Source organism: Entelurus aequoreus, linkage group LG13 (genome assembly GCF_033978785.1).
Source record: "Entelurus aequoreus isolate RoL-2023_Sb linkage group LG13, RoL_Eaeq_v1.1, whole genome shotgun sequence".
Classification (NCBI taxonomy): Eukaryota; Metazoa; Chordata; class Actinopteri; order Syngnathiformes; family Syngnathidae; genus Entelurus; species Entelurus aequoreus.
This window is the reverse complement of record NC_084743.1, coordinates 15,524,729-15,545,969: the sequence shown is the minus strand read 5'-3', so window position 1 is coordinate 15,545,969 and position 21,241 is coordinate 15,524,729. Positions and strand designations below refer to the sequence as shown.

The window sequence follows — 21,241 nt, the reverse complement described above, 5'->3', positions numbered from 1 at the left end:
AATATAGCTAGCGGCTAACACCCTCGCCACAGTGTTTTAGCTACTTCTAAATCACTAATCCATGGCGAGGAATAAAGTAAGTTTTTTACATGTATCATGCCTGCAGGACGAGGAATAGCTAAACATGCTTCACTACACACCATAGGAGGATACAATAGCTAACAGCAATCTATCACTCCTGAATGTAAACAAATGGGTGGATCTATACAAAACAGAAGAGCTGTATATAGTCGATACTACAATGATTTTATAGATATTTTTTATTATCTCAAATTATTGTCATTTTTTATTGTTTATGAACTCAGGAGAACTTAAATTTTTACCAATGTATGATCCTTTAACTACTTGGTACCAGATCCGTACCTACATTTGGAGTATCACCCAAAACTAATGTAAAGTATCAAACAACAGAAGAATAAGTGACTATTACATTTTACCAGAAATGTAGATAGAACATGTTGAAACAGGAAGTAAGCAGATATTAACAGTAAATGAACAAGTAAATTAATAAATCATTTTCTACCGCTTGTCCCTCATCATTTTATTATGAGGTACTTAAATGTAGAGTATATGTAGAATATATTTATATTATTTATATATTATATATATAATATGTTATATATATTATATTATTTATTATTATTCTTGTCTATTGTGAGCGAATTGTGGAGCTGAATTTCCCCCAGGGATCAATAAAGTACTTTATATTCTATTCCATTCTATTTTGACAAAATAATACAATGGGAAATGACCCAATATGTTAACGAATGTCAGCAGACAAATTAGGAGCCTTTGTTTACTTACCAATAAAAGTGAAGTTGTCTAGTATGTTCACTATCTTATTTTAATGACAAAACTGTTCTTTGATTGCAATAAGAAACATGTTTAATGTATCATGAGATTTTTTTTTTTTTTTTAAAAAGCCAATAAAAGCTGCATTTCCATTGCAGTTTTTTTGCAAAATAAAAGCGATATTTCTAAAATTTCTACAAAGTATATTTGTGACTTGTAGGTGTTTCCGTTCAAGGGTGTTTTGCGTAATTCTGGTAAAATCTCATCTCGCGAGACTTCACTTTGATATTGTAGCTAAGATATTGCAGCCTTTGTTGCAGTGATGTCAATAAATGATGAAGGCAGCGGGTCTTCGCTCAAAGACAATGTCCTTACGGCTCATTTGACACTTGTTCGGAAATGTGGGTCTCTCCGAGCCTGCGGGTGGGCCTCTATTCCCTGGAAGGGATCCGCGAGAAAATGCCGCCTCGCTCTCCCCTGGCCGACTTATCGGAAGCGAGACCAAGACCAGTCTGCCTTCAATCAATCAATCAATCAATCAATCAATGTTTACTTATATAGCCCTAAATCACGAGTGTCTCAAAGGGCTGCACAAGCCACAACGAGTGTCTTTGTGCCTTAGTTGTCCTGCATTGATGCCCCACCGGTTCGATGTTTAGGTGACCTCTCAATGCAAAAAAACGTAAATATCAAAACATCTCAAACACCTCACAAGAGCGCAAAAATGCCTTAGAGATTTTTGAGAGGTTTTTCGAAATATGGTTGTTTCTATTACCAGTTTATTTAAGCAATTGTCTTATATTTGATGGTCGTGTGATGGGTGATGGGCCAAGAGCACGCCAACGAGGAATCGTCGAAAATAAAGATTTATTTGTTTCAGCGGGCCTCGGACTGGAGCTGCAGCTCCAGGAGAAAGAGTGGGCCAGAAATCTTATCTGCTGTCTTCTTGGACAACTGTCCTTAAATACCTTTTACACAAAGACAGTTACTCTTTGTTGTTCTTGCCTTGGGGCCGGTCAGTCTGGACAACACCCAGTTTGTTGCTTGGTGACCCCTATCCTCCTACTTGTGAGGGCTGCCTACCAGATGTTGTTATTGTGTTTACTAGGGGTGTAACGGTACGTGTATTTGTATTGAACCGTTTCGGTACGGGGGTTTCGGTTCAGTTCGGAGGTGTACCGAACGAGTTTCCACAAGGACATATTAAGTAGCGTACCGCACGTTGTGTAAACAATGCACACCGACAACACACGGCATGCTAGCAGCGACTGGGCTATGACAACATGTAAAAGCTAGAGCTGGAAGACCCTCCTGCCTCGTTAAGATCCCTCGTTTGGGAACACTTTGGCTGCGCGATACAACAATGGAGGGCGGAGGTTTGCCGACATTGTTCAGCAGCTGCTTCTGACAACACGTCAAACATGCTAACCCATTTGAAGCGTCACCACCGCATTCAAGCAGCCTCTCCTCGGCGAGTCAGGCAGGGCTAAAGCAATAACAAATGTTTTTATAGCAGCAGATTTAAGACCATATTGCATTAGAAACTAGATTTTGACCCACTTCTACTAGTACAACAATCATCTAAAGGATTCTGTGACCAAATACAAACATATAATAGTTAACAATCATATAAGAAAATGCTACATGGTATAATTCACCTCACACATTTCTAAGGGTAAAGGAAACACAGCTAAGGAAATTTTTTCATGGTCTTCTTTATACATACATTTTGGTACGACTACCAAAATATTGGTCCGTCATAGATTCTTCTTGTTTTGGCATTAGACATTCACTCTGGACTGATGATCAGTCAATGACGCACAGAATTAACCATTCACATTCACACCTTGGGACAGATTTTAGATCAGACTTCACATATTCATCGCTTATCGCGAGAGCCAGGACCGAATCCTCTTGTGTTTACAATTCTCTTCCACACCAGCTGTCCTCAATTAGCTGCTCTTACTCCAACATGCGTCAGGCACATTAGGCAAAGCCGGGACCACACACTCCAATGAAACCACCTGCCTCTCGGTACATTAAAGTTGCCTTCCGGAGGGACACTCAGGGTCCAGGTGCCGGTGCAGCCACTGACCCATGTTATCAGCTCCTCCCAGCAACCAGACTCCCTCAAAATGAATCCTGGCTCCACCACCCCACCCCCTCATTCACAGCGACGGCTCCCTCGCAAGCAGCAATCCCCTCCGTGTCCTCCGTAGTCAGGACTCAGACACGCTCACCTGCATATCCCGGTCCCACAAGACATTGCCTTCAATTGAAAACGGACAGGATTACAGCCAGTTTTGCATTAATTATAGGCTTTTTTAATGAAGGGAGCTGGGGGTTGCGAGGCTAGGTGGAACAGCCACACACAACAAATCCGATTATCCATAATGGTTTGTTTCTCTTTTAGGCTTTCCATCTCCCTCCTTCGACTCTTTGTGGAGTCATTTCAGAGACATTTGCTTTTGTCTTGTTGTGCTTTAAATCCTATTTGCTTCAGTTCTCCCATTCTGTTGCAACTTCTAAGTTGATACATTTCCCCAAGCCACACAATTAGTATTCCAGGCAAGGTAGATGAGCGATGTCCTTTCACCCCAAGCAACGTCCACGGGATCCATGTTTTTTTTCTTCCCTGGGAGACGTGTCTTGTTCTTATCAAGCACGTTCACACCAATGAAGCTCATTCATTTTACACCTTTTTTATGTGTTGACTGTGCGGTAAATCCACACCTTCAGAGACTCCTTCTCAAATATGATGAAATAATTATTGTGTCATCCAGGCAGGGTTGTCAAAGTAGGGGGAGGGGGGGGGGGGTGTAAGATGAGGGCGGCCCTGGGCTTTTACAAAGTTTGAAGATTCATTTTCAGCCTTTTAAGTACCAATTTTTTCTAACTATAAGACGCACCTAAAATCCTTTCATTTCCTCAAAAATCAACAGTGCGCCCTATAACCCGGTGTGGTTTAATACTAGTTGTGCTTAGCGACCTCGAAGCAATTTGATTTGGTACATGGTGTAATGATAAGTGCCACCAGTAGATGGCGATCACACATAAGAGATACACGTGGACTGCAAGTTGACGCCTATTCAATAAATAACGCTAGTAAGCAAGCGCAAAACTTTGATCTTTCATTGCGAATAAAGAACACTACACACGACACTCAAAAATCTGTCAACGTTTTAGTACAACTTTGGTAGGCTACGAAGCCACACTGCTTGATTCAACATACGGGTATTATTAAAAAGACATATTATCGAGTGTTTTTTTCCGCAATATTAGGGATGCAACAACTAATCGATTAAATCGATTAAAATTGATTATAAAAATAGTTGGCGATTAATTTAGTCATCGATTCGTTGGATCTATGCTATGCGCATGGGCAGAGGCAATTTTTTATTTATTTGTATATATATATATATATTTTTTTTATAAACCTTTATTTATAAACTGCAACATGTACAAACAGCTGAGAAACAATAATCAGAATAAGTATGGTGCCAGTATGCTGTTTTTTTTCAATAAAATACTGCAAAGGATAGAAATGTAGTTTGTCTCTTTTATCTGATTACTAATCGATTAATCGAAGTAATAATCGACAGATTAGTCGATGATCAAATTAATCGTTAGTTGCATCCCTACGCAATATTATGCAAAACCAACTTTTCTTACCTATTGGTTCCTGCTGATATGTACTTGGGATCTGCATAAGTCCCGAAAATTTGTAGTCAGCGCCATAGTCAACAATCTCCTTCTTTTTGTGTAGCCTCATGTGGGCAGTGCTCTGAAAATCACTTTTAAAAAGTAATTAATTATAGAAACTAGTTACTTCACCCAAAAAGTAATTCAATTACTCTTTAATAAATGCTATTAATTATTAGGAAAAGTAATTAAAATGTTACTTTAAAAAATATATATATTTTGCATATGCCGTTGAGACGTTTTATATGAGAGCACAGTGTGCGTGTGTCTGTGCATGTAAAAGGCGGGGCCTGTTGCCTAGTGATGTGTGACATCGAGGGTTTGTTAGCTTTAGCAGTTAGCAGCGGGAGTTTGTCGGCACTGACGCCAACTCTTTAGAATCTTTTCATGTTTTATGTTACCACTGGTTAACAAATGAATTGAATGTGCTTCGATGGCTGTCATATCTTCTTGTCAACAAACGGGGTATTGTTTGGATCGCAAGTTTGTCAACCCAAGTTTTGATTTGTTGTTGAATATTCTTCCCATTGTGTGCGTATGTGCGGTGGTGCCTCTTCCTATTTGATAACAAGTTCATTTTAGCGCGGTGATGCTTGCTGCGTTCACGAGTAAAAATATATTTCCTGTATCGAACTTGCTGCGCTTATACTGTCTTTGACACAAAACCACATCAAAAGTAGTGTTTTACATTACATAAATATCGCTAACGACATTAGGCTCTAGAGCCATAGGTTGTCAACCCCCGTGTTAAGCTATAATCGTTAATACATTTGGTAATCTGATCAATTTGTATTATTAATCTTAACGAGTGTTCAGCGGCTGGAATGAGGATCAGCATCTGCAAATCTCATGGTTCTCAGCAGGAAACCGATGGTTTGTACAGTCCAGGTAGAGAACAAGACTCAGGTGGAGGAGTTTAAGTATGTCTGGGTCTTGTTTACGAGTGAGGGAAAGACGGAGAAGGAAATCAGCCGGAGAATCGGAGCAACTGGGGCAGTATTGCAGTCTCTCTGCCGCACTGTTGTGACGAAACGAGAGCTGAGCCAGAAGGCAAAGCTCTCGGTCTACCGAGCTATCTACATTCCTACTCTCAGCTATGGTCATGAAGTGTGGGTCATGACTGAAAAAATAAGATCGCGGATACAAGCGGCCAAAATGAGTTTCCTCAGAAGGCTGGCTGGCATTTCCCTAAGAGATAGGGTGAGAAGTTCAGTCACCCGAGAGAGACTCGGAGTAGAGCCGCTGCTCCTTCGCTTGGAAAGGAGCCAGCTTAGATGATTCGGGCATCTCATGCGGATGCCTCACAAGCATCTCTCTAGGGAGGTCCTCGTTGCACGTCCTACTGGCAGGAGACCAGATGGGGCCAAGGACCAGATGGAGGGGGTTACATCTCCTCTCTGGCCTGGGAATGCTGCTCTGTAGAGGGAAGTCTGGGGGTCTCTGCTGGAGCTGTTGTCCCCGCCACCCGATTCCGGCTAAGCGGTTGAAGATGGATGGATGGATGGATGGAGTACGGTGTAAATGTGTTAGTCATCGACTTTTGAAGTAGCTGAGGGTCTGAGAACAGTTCCAGAATTGACACAAATCTGGGCCACTGAAGTAAACAGTGAAGTCATTTGGATTCCTTTCATTTAATTTGATCGATCAAATTCAATTAAGATAATTTCTGGAGCTCGCATGCATTTTTAATATGCTGCTGCCCCGAACCTAAACCCACCCGGTCTCATCACATTTACTTTGTAATGAATCAATGCAATTCTGCCGTCCTCTGAAGATGTGCAGCCCTCCCAGCTAATCACGAAAAGAGATTGTAGCCTGAGTCAATTTCAAAACCAAATCTGTATGCGCTACATCAATAGCAACTTGGCGAGTGTTTAAATAAGTAAATGTGCTGCAATATAAAGTCAGTAATTGATAATGTTATAACTCAGTTTTAGCAGACATTTTTCATCATTCGTGAATTTGTGTGCAATCAGTGTAAACTATTCCTGTTGACCTTCAGGAAAACATCAGGTTGTAGAAGTCTTAGCGTGATTTTCTGTGTGATTCGCCGGAAAGGAAGATGCAGTAAAATGTGGCTTAAATGATACGGAATTTTGTGAAATAAAAGTGCGGAACACGTTCAGCGATAGCGCGACTGTTGTGTTTTTCGGTCACGCGGTGCTGCCAAGCAGGAGGATGTGAGGTCAGGACAAAAGTAAAAACTCCCCTGCTGTTATCAATGCTGCGACCCCGGCACAAGCCTATCTAGGCAAACCACTGAAAGCGGAGGTAAGCAGAAAGGAGCGTAGTACTTCCATGCCATGAGGATAAACACGTGGTTGATTGAGTTCACAACCCTTGCTTTAAGAGCTGTTGCCTGGGATGTCCAGCTGTTTCCTGGCAGGGTGGAGATACCGCTTGCCTTCCGATGCAAGAAAACTTGCAGGAGCAAGTATTGCAGAATGAATAGTTTGTATACAACAAGAACTATTTTGTTTATCATTTGATGAATTGCAATGCTAAGTTTGTTTTTCGCTGGGGATAAATTGGTTTTATGATTCATATCTTGAATAGACACCAAACCCATCACTTAGGTTTAAAAAAGCAAGTCATTATTAAATAGCTAATTTATACATCCCTGTAAAAAAAACCATGAAATCAGCAGATTTGGACGGTGTTTTTGCAGTTGTTTAATTTCGTAGAAAAAAACCCAGATAAGAGACGTGGCACGAAATTTCAGTGAAACGAACGTAATTGTTTTTTCAACATGGTTCATAAACAGAAAAGTTCATATAGGGAAGAAGAGTTCCCAATAAGAAACTATATGAATAATTGGTTATAGACTCTACAAAAGTCCATATTTTAGTAAAACAAATAAACACTTAGAAGACACGGTGTGTATATATATATATATATATATATATATATATATATATATATATATATATATATATATATATATATATATATATATATATATATATATATATATATATATATATATATATATATATATATATATATATACACATATATACATACAGTACAGGCCAAACGTTTGGACACACCTTCTCATTTAGCGGTATAGCTCGGTTGGTAGAGCGGCCGTGCCAGCAACTTGAGGGTTGCAGGTTCGATCCCCGCTTCCGCCACCCTAGTCACTGCCGTTGTGTCCTTGGGCAAGACACTTTACCCACCTGCTCCCAGTGCCACCCACACTGGTTTGAATGTAACTTAGATATTGGGTTTCACTATGTAAAGCGCTTTGAGTCACTTGAGAAAAAGCGCTATATAAATGTAATTCACTTCACTTCACTTCATTTTAATGCCTTTTCTTTATTTGAATGACTATTTACATTGTAGATTGTCACTGAAGGCATCAAAACTATGACACCTGTGAAGTGAAAACCATTTCAGGTGACTACCTCTTAAAGCTCATTGAGAGAATGCCAAGAGTGTGCAAAACAGTAATCAGAGCAAAGGGTGACTATTTTGGGAGAAACTGGAATATAAAACATGTTTTCAGTTATTTCACCTTTTTTAGTTAAGTACATAACTCCACATGTGTTCATTCATAGTTTTGATGCCTTCAGTGACAATCTACAATGTAAATAGTCATGGAAATAAAGAAAACACATTGAATGAGAAGGTGTGTCCAAACTTTTGACCTGTACTACACTTTTTTTTTTACAAAATTAAACAACTGAATGAACATCCTCCAAGACTGGTGATTCCATAATTGTTTCCACGGGTTGTACATTTTGACCCTTGTGATGCTGTCGTCGATTGTTTTGGTTAGGTCACTCATGACCTAACCAAGAGGTTTTACCTGATTATATAAGGATATAATAAAAACAGTTTTGCATTTACCCCTTGCAAACCCTCTTACGTAGTGTGACATGAACCACCCAAAAAAAATCGGACCCTGCATAGCAGACCGTAAAGTCTGTGAGGTGGTTCGGGCATCTGGTCAGAATGCCCCTGGGGAGGTGTTTAGGGCGTGTCCCGATCGTCATGGGAACACCTGGGAAGAGCTGGACGAAGTAGCTTGGGAGAGGGAAGTCTAGGCTTCTCCACTTAGGCTGCTTCCCCTGCAACCCGACTTTGGAGAAGCGGAAGAAGATAAGATGGATGGATGATGGTTGGTTTTCCCATTGGTAACATCAGCGCATTATCCATAAATGGTATAAATTTACCCAAAGATCTTTGCGCGGGTCTGCCACTCTAGTCAATAAGCTCCTTCTTTTTTTCAATCCTCTTGTTGTGGGGCTGACTGGCTCGTACATGCACATGCATCCTCCACTGTTGCCATTTCTAATACAAAGTAGCGTATAGTTCTAATTTATATCCAGGCTTTCCCACACATTCATTTATTTCTGGCGGCCCGCCACGAAAGAATTACGTCCGCCACAAATAAAAAAAAAATAAATAAAATTAAAAAAAATATATATATATATATATATATATATATATATATATATATATATATATATATATATATATATATATATATATATATATATATATATATATATATATATGTATATATATATATATATACATATATATATATATTTTTTTTTTTTTGTCCTCTCCAGCTTCTTAGGCAAATCATATAGTTGATGTAGATGCCCATATCGGCTGTTCAGATTTACTTTACAAAAGAGAAGTGTAGGATACTTCTCTTGTTGCCTTATTTGTATTTGACTTTATTAAATGTATTTATATTAGAAACACAACATGTGTATATAACAAAGGGTGCAAAGTCTGCAGGCAGTAGGAAACACATGGTTAAGTGTAGGGAGTAAAACTGATGGCAGTCTAAAGTTCAAGATTTTTGGAGCTCTTTGTTCAGTGGATCAGATGTTTGATGAAGCTCTGTGTCTATCTACCACCACTACTGTTTTCTGTTTATTTGTTACTGACTGTGGCAGGACACCTCTGCCTCTGTTTCACTTTATGTTGCTGGTAAATAATATGGTTGTAGTAGTAGGCTAAAGTTAAATTATTTAGTATGCACTAATTAAAGGGGCAGAGCTTTGAGACATTTTAGCTTTTATATTTTATAAGATATATTTTTTGTAAGAACCACAATTAACAAATATATTTCAGTGAATAACTTATTGTTCAAATCTGTATATAAATATGTACATAACGTGTTGTAATTATATTGTAAAATGGATAGATGGACGTTTAAAACAAAACTGTTATTATTAATTAGTAAGTATACATTTTTTGAGCCTTTTTAGAGAAAATCAAATCATTGTAGTAAATTATGCCCATAGCCACGCCCCCACCGCCACAGGTATCTTGGCAGTTTATGGGAAACACTGATATCTGTCAGAAGACTTGCTATGGAAGCGCTAAAAAACTACAACAAAGATGACGGGGATACGATGCTGTCAAAGTGGAGGCACATAAATAAAACCGCCCACAAAACGGCGCATCCTGAATCAAAAAGCGGCTTGAAGATGGTCTGTAAAACATAATTTATGCAACATTTTGACCAAAGAACCACCATTACATGTTATGTAGACCACAAGGAATAAATCATAACATAATCCCTTTAAATAGGAGGGACTGCCTTATTCACCTGAGGTAACGTTGTCGACCAATTATGAAATAAAAAAAAAAACAATAATTTTGTGCATTGGTCAAAAAAAAAAAGGAAATTCAATCCCAGATTTTCAAAAAATGTTACATTTGTAATTCATCGAGACACTTTTATGACATTGGTGCTTTTATATGTTTTTGGAAGGGAAGTGCACCTCCAGAGCCATGCTTATTGCAGGCTGAACGACAAGACAAGACAACGCATCTAAACACCCAGGGAAATAAAGTCTAGGTCACTGGGGTCTCGGGGTTCTCTGACACATGGCAAAGGAAGGTCAATAAAAGAGGGAAGCATTTGAGCTGCGCCTCAGAGGAAACTTTTGGAAGTGGATGGGAAACAAGGGCAGGAGGCGTTCATAGAATCAACGTTTCCTTTGGAGGAGATTTTCCGAACAACAACAAAGAGACCTCCCTGCGTCTTTGATATCACTGTCAAAACAAGATGTCATCTTTGTCGAGCTCACAATCAACAATATTTTGGACAGCACTGTATTGCAATTTGGAACGTGGGTCATTCCCACTGATTTTGGGCTGGTAGTGGTCGTTCCACCGGGATCGTTTTGCCACACAATTCCTTAATGATAACGAGGGGGAATTCCACTTTAACGAGTGTCGTTGGCATTGACAGAAGGGTGGCTCTTTTGCATCTCAACAGTTTTTATTTTCACTACAATAGGGCGGAACCCTCCTTGCCCAGATCTATTTATACGCCTCCTTATGTTGGCGTATAAATACTGTATTTTTCCGGACTATAGAACGCACTGATAAATAATCCGCACCCACTAAATATTAGAACAAAAACATTTTTTCCATATATAAACCGCACCGGACTATAATCCACAGATTATCATCCAAATTTACAATCCTGCGCGCTCTGAGGTCCGAGAGCCAGCTCCAGCTCGTGGTGCCCAAGACGAGACTTAAGACCAGGGGAGACAGGGCCTTCTCTGTGGTCGGCACTAAGCTCTGGAACACTCTGGAACACTCTGGCCCCTCCATGTTCGAACTGCTCCCACAGTGGAGTGTTTTAAGTCTCGTCTTAAGACCCACTTTTATTCTCTGGCTTTTAACACTACGTGAGTTGTGTGGTCCTCTGTGTTTTTAAAATGTTGATTTCTATTTACTGTTTTAATTGGTTTTACCCTTTAAAATCGTTTTTAATCATATTTATTTTATATTGTTTTTAATATTGTTGTGCAGCACTTTGGAAAAATTTTGTTGTTTAAATGTGCTATATAAATAAAGTGGATTAGATTGGAGAGAGAGCTCTCTTTCAAGGTGAACAGTAAAAAGTAAAACAGAGTAGATGAATGGGTCCTGTCACAGCAAATACATTTCTTTGAATCATTATGTGCTTATGGTCTTCTGTGCGTCAATAAAACGACTGAAATAACTTCATGTCTTTACCTTTTTGTATTTTCTGGATTTCCTGCCAAAAATCATTGATCCCTTTTTGTCTTTTGCGGCTTTTCACACATCTGCTCGATAGATCTCCACAACACTTGATGCCAAAGAAATGCTGTTGTTTTCTCCGAGCTTGTTACATCAGATTATTTCACTTGTGCTGTTTGTGTCTTCTCATCCTTCAGACCCTGTCTCCGTGCTGACTCCAGCGCCAAGCTCTGCAGGAACATCGGTGGGTGTGTACTTAACAGAACCAGCGCCAGGGACTTAATGGTGCTCAGTGCTGCTGGAGGTGTGACACTGTCCCGGCCCTCGTCACATTGATTCACACCGGATTAAGCCACTGCATGGTGCTCGAGGCTGAGAGCCTGATGCAGCTGATTTACCGTGCCTGTCAGACATAACGCCTTCGGAGGCCTTCTCTGCCTTTCTTGCACGGGGGCTGGTGAGACCGTCTGCCTGCTGAACCGACCAAAGGAATGACTGGCAATCATCTTGATCAGGTGTGTTTTTAGGTTTGATTTTACATTGCATGGTCACCATTCCCAATGCCAATGTGGTCTACTTATAGTAATAGTCTTTGATGCTGATTGTTTTTGCACACTTACTTTCAAACGACCCATACCTGATGTCGCAGTGCTTTGCATCTACTGAACATCAGAAACAACCTGCATGCACACAAGCGTAATTGAGTAGATTAAAAATCAACAAGACAGTACTGATTCTTAATTAATTTTAAAAAATCTAACCGATTTTCAAATAAATCTTTATTTTTTTCTTAATCTGTCCTCTCCAGACAGTCAGGCAAATCTAATTGTTGATGTACAAACCCCAAAACCAGTGAAGTTGGCACGGTGTGTAAATCGTAAATAAAAACAGAATACAATGATTTGCAAATCCTTTTCAACTTATATTCAATTGAATAGACTGCAAAGACAAGATATTTAATGTTCGAACTGAGAAACTTAATAGAAAACATTTTGAAAAAACATTAACTTAGAATTTAATAGCAGCAACACATTGCACAGGGCATTGTTACCACTGTGTTACATGGCATTTCCTTTTAACTAGGGCTGCAACAACTAATCGATTAAATCGATTAAAATCGATTATAACAATAGTTGGCGATTAATTTAATCATCGATTCGTTGGATCTATGCTATGCGCATGTGCAGAGGCTACTTTTTTTATTTTTTTATAAACCTTTATTTATAAACTGCAACATTTACAAACAGCTGAGAAACAATAATCAACATAAGTATGGTGCTAGTATGCTGGTTTTTTTTCAATAAAATACTGGAAAGGATAGAAAAGTAGTTTGTATCTTTTATCCAATTATTAATCGATTAATCGAAGTAATAATCGACAAATTAATCGATTATCAAATTAGTTGTTAGTTGCAGCCCTACTTTTAATAACACTCAGTAAACGTTTGGGAACTGAGGAGACACATTTTTTAAGCTTTTCAGGTGGAATTCTTTCCCATTCTTGCTTGATGTACAGCTTAAGTTGTTCAACAGTCCGGGGGTCTCCATTGTGCTATTTTAGGCTTCATAAAGCGCCACACATTTTCAATGGGAGACAGGTCTGGACTACAGGCAGGCCAGTCTAGTACCCACATTCTTTTTCTATGAAGCCACGCTGTTGTAAGACATGGCTTGGCATTATCTTGCTGAAATAAGCAGGGGCGTCCATGGTAACGTTGCCGGGGTTGCAACATATGTTGCTCCAAAACCTGTATGTACCTTTCAGCATTAATGGTGCCTTCACAGATGTGTAAGTTACCCATGCCTTGGGCACTAATACACCCCCATACCATCACAGACGCTGGCTTTTCAACTTTGCTCCTAGAACAATCCGGATGGTTCTTTTCCTCTTTGTTCCGGAGGACACAACGTCCAGAGTTTCCAAAAACAATTTGAAGTGTGGACTCGTCAGACCACAGAACACTTATCCACTTTGCATCAGTCCATTCTAGATGAGCTCGGGTCCAGCGAAGCCGGCGGCGTTTCTGGGTGTTGTTGATAAATGGCTTTCGCTTTGCATAGTAGAGTTTTAACTTGCACTTACAGATGTAGCGACCAACTGCAGTTACTGACAGTGGTTTTCTGAAGTGTTCCTGAGCCCATGTGGTGATATATTTTACACACTGATGATTTCTCCAGATTCTCTGAACCTTTTGATGATATTACGGACCGTAGATGGTGAAATCCCTAAATTCCTTGCAATAGCTATAAAGAAATGTTGTTCTTAAACAATTTGCTCAGGCATTTGTTGACAAAGTGGTGACCCTCGCCCCATCCTTGTTTGTGAATGACTGAGCATTTCATGGAAACTCCTTTTATACCCAATTAATGGCACCCACCTGTTCCCAATTAGCCTGTCCACCTGTGGGATTGTTCAAATAAGTGTTTGATGAGCATTCCTCACCTTTCTCAGTCTTTTTGCCACTCGTGCCAGCTTTTTTTAAACATGTTGCAGGCATCAAATTCCAAATGAGCTAATATTTGCAAAAAATAACAACGTTTTTTAGTTTGAACGTTAAGTATGTATTTATATGTATGCATATATTTGTATATGTATATACTGTATGTATCTGTATATATGTGTATATGTGTATACTGGAGGTGATTTACACACGGTAATCCATGTGTATGGATTGCATGTGTATATATGTATATATATATATATCTACATATATATATATATATCTATGTATATATATATCTATATATATATATATATATATATAGATATATATATATATATATATATATATATATATATATATAAACATATATGTATATATATATATGTAGATATATATATATATATATATATATATAGATATATATATATAAACATATATGAATATACATATATATATTGCAGCCTTGTGCGATAAGATAACAACGTTTATCACTGCTCCCAATTTGGCTGCTGACGTACAGTATCCAGTAATTACGTGTATTACATCAATTCATGTTGTATTATTAATAATTAATACTTACACTGTGCTTTAACATAACACAAGCAATTATTCTTCTGTTGTTTCAACACATGATTGATGATATTTTTGCATGTCTGATCAAATGTATAAGCTGAGAAAAACAGGATGGTGGTGTATTAACATCTATCAATGACTTATTCTATTTAGATGTGGCTCTTTTACTGACTGCATCGTGGAAGTCTGTAAAGTATCTTAAAATGTAGGCTTAAAGTGCAAAAATATATATGTATATTTTTTTAAGTAACATATGTACTTTGATAACATTTTTAATAAGGATGTCATGATCATTCCTACCACGTGTAAATGGCCCAAATGACCTTACAATTGTGGATAAATCCATGACAAAAGACGATATCTTCGCCAAACAGCTGGCAATCAAAACGATGAATTGCCACATTAAAGAAAATGCGCCCTTTCGATAGTTTAGCAGGGGAGCAACACTTGGTGATTACTCATAGCCACGTCCTACCAAATTAGCCTTTCCCCAGTCACCTAAATACATGGAATCAAACATCCATTACTGAGAACACCTGTAAGGGGCCATTCTGCAAAGCATCGCTCATCCTTCCTCTTATGAAAGCACCAAGATGTGGTTGCCAAATCCTGCAAGTGAGCCACAAACAAGCACTGCAGGAGACAGAGAAACAGATTGCATTCCATCAGATCATGGTGTATCTAGTAGGAGGCACTGCAGCATCTGAGCAACGCTGCCAGGCTTTCTGGAGCCACTGAGAGCTTGGCATGATTCCATTGACCCAGATATTTAGCAGTTTAAGAGCTTTTCTTTTTAGAGATTTTTATGATAGCCTGTATTCCGCCTGGGTACTGACAGGCACGCAGACAGCTTCAGCCCGAGCTTGAACTGCATAAACACTCCAAACTGTGAGGCTTAAAGAAAAGCAACATTTACAGTCTTCCTATCAAACATGTCATGGTGGTTATCCCTAAGGTCTGTCTCTTTGAAATATATCAGATATGCCTTCCAAGTCATTTTTTTTCCATAGCAGGTTCTTGTACAGGAACAGGTTTTCTGATAGGTCTTTGAAAAGTGTAGCTTTTCAATGAGCAGTCAAGTAACAATGGATGGGCGAATGCATGTAACCTGGGTTCAATCTGGGATGTGTTTCTAGAGTCGTAACCTTGTTCTGATCGTCAGAAGGTTGACTCGCCTCACTCCGTCCGAGCTCAGCTGAGATAAGCTCAAGCTCATCCGTGAGCCTAATGAGAAAATATATGAATAGGAGGGATCAATTCTAAATCGAACTTGTCTTGGCTTGGTAGAGTATTAAACAGTCAAAATCCATAAACAAAGGATACTTAGTAACAGCATATTTTCCATCCATCCATCCATCCATCTTCTTCCGCTTATCTGAGGTCGGGTCGCGGGGGCAGCAGCCTAAGCAGGGAAGCCCAGACTTCCCTCTCCCCAGCCACTTCGTCCAGCTCCTCCCGGGGGATCCCGAGGCGTTCCCAGGCCAGCCGGGAGAGATAGTCTTCCCAACATGTCCTGGGTCTTTCCCGGGGCCTCCTACCGGTCGGACATGCCCTAAACACCTCCCTAAGGAGGCGTTCGGGTGGCATCCTGATCAGATGCCCAAACCACCTCATCTGGCTCCTCTCGATGTGGAGGAGCAGCGGCTTTACTTTGAGTTCCTCCCGGATGACATAGCTTCTCACCCTATCTCTAAGGGAGAGACCCGCCACCCGGCGGAGGAAACTCATTTCGGCCGCTTGTACCCGTGATCTTGTCCTTTCGGTCATGACCCAAAGCTCATGACCATAGGTGAGGATGGGAACATAGATCGATCGGTAAATTGAGAGCTTTGCCTTCCGGCTCAGCTCCTTCTTCACCACAACAGATCGATACAGTGTCCGCATTACTGAAGACGCCGCACCGATCCGCCTGTCGATCTCACGATTCACTCTTCCCTCTCTCGTGAACAAGACTCCGAGGTACTTGAACTCCTCCACTTGGGGCAAGATCTCCTCCCTGACCCGGAGATGGCACTCCACCCTTTTCCGGGCGAGAACCATGGAGTCGGACTTGGAGGTGCTGATTCCCATCCCAGTCGCTTCACACTCGGCTGCGAACCGATCCAGTGAGAGCTGAAGATCTTGGCCAGATGAAGCCATCAGGACCACATATTCTGCAAATAGCAGAGACCTAATCCTGCAGCCACCAAACCAGATTGACTGCGCCTAGAAATTCTGTCAGATACAGCATATTTTCCATTAAGTATTATTTCCTGTTGACTGCTGACTCTTATTTTGTATTTTCTGTTTTAAATTGTTGGCAGCAGCTCTGCTTTGAACTGGTGGCGTATATGTGTGGAATTAGTAATCAGCACTATTTACATTGAGCAGCAGCATTTGCTAATTGCTGGATCATTGCATGTGTTTTGTGCTGGAGTGTATACTGTATGTGTGTCATGGAGTGTGAAATTAAAAAATGCACTGACACTTATCTACCTGATATATTTTGAACATTTAGGTTACTTTTCTCACATTTACCGTATTTTCCGGACCATAGGGCGCACCAGATTAATAGGCGCACTGCCGATGAATGGTCTATATTCGAGCTTTTTCATATATAAGGCGCACCGGATTATAGGGCGCACTAAAGGAGTCATATTATTATTAGTTTTTTTCTAAATTGAAAACACTTCCTAGTAATGGTGGTTCTTTGGTCAAAATGTTGCATAGATTATTTTTTACAGATCATCTTCAAGTCGCTTCCGGATGCGTCGTTTTGTGGGCGTCTTATTTACGTGGCTCACCTTCGGCAGCGTCTTCTCCCCGTCATCTTTGTTGTATCGGTGTAACGTGCAAGGACGGGAGTGGAAGAAGTGTCAAAAGATGGAGCTAACTGTTTTAATGACATTCAGACTTTACTTCAATCAATAACGGAGCAGCATCACCTCATCCGGAAACAACAACAAGGCCTTAAATGTGTCCTGTGAAAAAACGTCCGACCGGAACTCTCTAATAACTAAAGTTCCTTGGGTGAATAATGTAAACTCACTACACCGGTATGTTTTAGTGCTTTCATTGCGAGTTTACTGACAGATAAGTTAGAACTTTACACTACTTTATATTAGAAATGGCAACAGCGCAGGATGAATGTCACATAACAAGAAGATAGAGAAAAAGAAGAAGTAGTCGATACAGACTACAAAGGCGGATGCGTACAATTTTTCAGGATTTATGCAGATCCCAAATACAGATCAGCAGGTACCAGAAGGTAAGAAAAGTTGCTTTTGCATAATATTGTGAAACAAAACGCCAGATAATGCCTTACCTTATACAAACACCATAATAATACTTGTAACTTAACTTAACTTAATTTTTAAGGTGCCGACAATCCAAAGTAATACTAAAACATTTTGATAGATTTTTTAGCGCTGTGTGTAATGTTCTATATTTTCAATGGAACATATAAAATGTTGGTGTTGTTTACTTGAGTCGTATTGCCATCATAGTGTAGTCTACACGTATCTCTTATGTTTGACTGCCATCTACTGGTCACACTTATCATTACACCATGTACCAAATAAAATTGCTTCGAGGTCGGTAAGTAAAACCAGAATGATTCCTTACTTTACACGCACCTGGTTATAAGGCGCACTGTCATGTTTTGAGAAAGTAAAATGATTTTAAGTGCGCATTATGGTCCAGAAAATACGGTAGCGAATTTTCTTCACATTTCAGGTAAAAAAATTAAATGGATATAAATGTAAAATATAATTGCTTAATATAATTGCTAAATCAAAGTTTTACTGTAATTCCAAATGCTAAATCTGCAGTAAATGTTCAATCTAAATCTGAATGATAAATCTAAATGATACCCATTAATGTTAAATCTCAATGTTACATCTACATTGTAATTTTTAATCTAAATCTTATCTTAATGTTTAAATTGAAATGTTGCATCTTAATGGTAAATGTTAAATGCTTGCTTTATAGGACTAGTTCTCACGATTCCTGATGAAATGGCACAAATTTGGAGAGACATCATCTTAAGTGGGGTTGGGAATGGCAATGACCACTAGAGGTCGCCAGACTGCACATCATCAGTTGTGTGCCCCCGACTCATTTGGTGTTTCGACACAATACACTCTCGTCCAAAGCTGGCCCACCACAGGTTGATGAGGCCTGGGTCGGTTGATTGGTGGCTCTGTGCTGTCATTTTGCAGACCATGTAGTGTCTCTTTGTTTCAGCTACAGCCAGTGGCTGCTCCTTTCAGTGACAATAGCAATTTGTTTGATCGCCTTCTGTTGGGTCTGGCTTCTGATCCCCACCTCCTCCGGGAGCCTTGTGATGGGGCTGGCTACAAAGCCTGTGAAGCCCACATCCACGAGACACACCTTTACGCTCCAGCCTCGATCTTCTCTTTAGCAGCTATTTTGTTGGCGTAGTGCAGCCTTTTCATTTTGTATATTTCATCAATGTCATCCTTCCAAGGGAACGTCAGCTCAGCAAAGGAGACACGCCCACACTGTGATTTTGGGTAGGCATGGGAGCCCCTGGTTGAGCTACACTCGCATTTCCAAATCCTTCACTGTGTTGAGCGCACACAAGTGTGCTGCGTTTCGGTTGTTACCGTGTCTATCTCCTTGAATGAAGAAGGATGTTAGCCGTGGGACAGTGGCCTGAGTTTATAGGGGCAAGGTGTTCGTGGTTACCCTCTTCTGCTCCAGTTTTGCGACCAAGCACCTAAATGATTGGTTGTGGTGCCATGTGTATCTTTCCTTTGCAGCCCACCAGGATATGCTTGAGGTTTGTAGTGGCTGTACACAAGAGACAGGTCGGATCCTCTCCAAACCATAGATGTAGGTTGGATGGAAAGGGAAGGACATAATAAGTGGCTCTGATAATGAAAATCCATACCTAACCCCATCTGATTTTCCTATTTTCCATGCCGTCCTATCTCATTAATCCACTTTGGTGGGCTCAGGAGACTGCTTTGTAAAATCTAGCTGCCTTCTCCGGATGGCACAGCTCTTCCACCACCAAATGTTGAAATTCAGATGGGGCAACCTTTTTCCACATGGGTGTTGGTGTTCCCATCGCAAGGCCCACTCTGTCACGCTGTACATGCCCCAAGATGTTCCAGTGTCTCTGGGCGGAATTTGCTTCCACTATTGCTGCATTTGGCTTCAATTTCCTTCCTGTTGCTCGTACAGGGGCTGCACCTTGAACAAATGGATCCTAGGATTCTGTGAGGGTAATTTCTGGCCTGGCTTTGGTAAATGTGTACTATTTCACCGAGCCCGATATTGGCAGAGGGAGGGTCCCGTTCCCATACAATCCTATGCTGCTGAGGCACCTTGGGAGTCCAAGCCACTTCCTTACTTGCACATTCACCAGCCGAGTAGCAAGGAAATTGGCCAAATGAGACGAGGCAGAAGACAAAACTGCAAGCACAGGAGATTCAGCTTCACTAGAAGAGCAGTTGATTTATCTGTTTTGATTCCTTCAGGTCTGCACTGTACCAATGTCCGAGACTTTTGATGGGATTCTCCAGGATTATTGGTATAGGCTCGTCATTTATGTGAACCCTATCATTGTCCCTTAACAATGTAGATACTATGGGATTTGGTGGGCTTAATCTACATTTGTGTCCATTCAATGTTTACTTGGTGTTGGTCTTAAAGGGGGTTAATGCATACGTTTGTTGTTGTTATGGTCGTCATGTCATCCATGTACGCCCTGACTGGGGGGAGCCAAAGCCCGCTCTTCAAATGTTCCCCTCCAACCACCTTGAATGACAAGCTCTATTGCTATGGTGAACGCAAGTGAAGAGATGGTCATTATGACCAACTCCAGGTGCTCCTAGGCAGTTGTACTAGCCTGTGTTGTTACGCAGAACTGAAGGTTCTGGAAGTAGGATTTCACCAGCTGTGTGAGGCTCTCTGAGACTCGAAGGAACTTGAAGGCTGTCCACCATACCGTGCGGCACTGACCCAAAGGTGTTGGCTCTTTTCCTTTTTGGCCATTTGTATCTTGTGACAGATGACATTTGCATGCTCCAGACATTCTAATAATCAAATTATCCTTGCCTTGTGCACCAAGGTGTAGACAAAGTTGCTGTTCTGTAGGAGTGTCAAGAGCCTTTGGGCCACAATCCTGAAGAAAATGCTTCCTTCCACATTCAGAAGATTGATTTTGCAGAATTACGTGATATTTGAGGAGTTCTTCTCTTTGGAATCAAGATTTTCCCTGCCGTTCACCATGTCGTTGGTATGACTCCCTTTTCCCATGCCACCTTTGTTAACTTCCATAGGTAATCCAAAACACTTTGAATTCTTGTAGAGCCTACAGAATATGGGATAGTTGAAAACTAAAATGAACCCAAGGGAGATCTGGATTCAGCATTGAAATTTCCCTTTTAGATTCAGAATTAAGCTGCTCTTTGTTTTATTTTTCCTCCATGACGCGTCTGTGTCTATGTGTTACTTGGCTAGGACTTCTTCTGCCAGGTTTCTGGCATCCTTCTTGCTTTGCAACACCAGGATTCTGGTTGTCTAAATTACACAACCAGTACTGTACTGGAAGGGGATGGTGGTTCTTAGTAGACAGAGAATTATAAGGGGGAAATGATCAAAATAATCAACAAGGCAGTTTTATTGTCTGATTTTGAATATGTTTCAATTAATCCTGCAGCCCTACCTCATTATACACATTATTTTGGTGAGTTTCCACAAGGAGCCATCCTTTGCGTTTTTTGTTCATACTTT

The 21,241-nt window shown here is 40.3% G+C and overlaps 1 protein-coding gene and 1 long non-coding RNA gene across 4 annotated transcripts in view; one reads left to right on the top strand and one right to left on the bottom strand.

Annotated features, from left to right (window-relative positions):
- LOC133663200 (uncharacterized) overlaps positions 1–21,241 on the bottom strand; it is a 69,070-nt gene that overhangs the window by 42,659 nt on the left and 5,170 nt on the right. For all 3 annotated transcript variants that reach the window (XR_009828258.1, XR_009828259.1, XR_009828257.1), the window contains exon 3: positions 11,497–12,161. This is a non-coding gene — a long non-coding RNA (uncharacterized LOC133663200). The remainder of the gene's footprint in view (positions 1–11,496; positions 12,162–21,241) is intronic.
- The window catches only part of thsd7ba (thrombospondin, type I, domain containing 7Ba), a 517,449-nt gene continuing 507,889 nt past the window's right edge, over positions 11,682–21,241 (top strand). The window contains exon 1 of the mRNA XM_062067490.1: positions 11,682–11,996. The gene's annotated coding sequence lies outside the window, so the exon portion shown is untranslated. The remainder of the gene's footprint in view (positions 11,997–21,241) is intronic.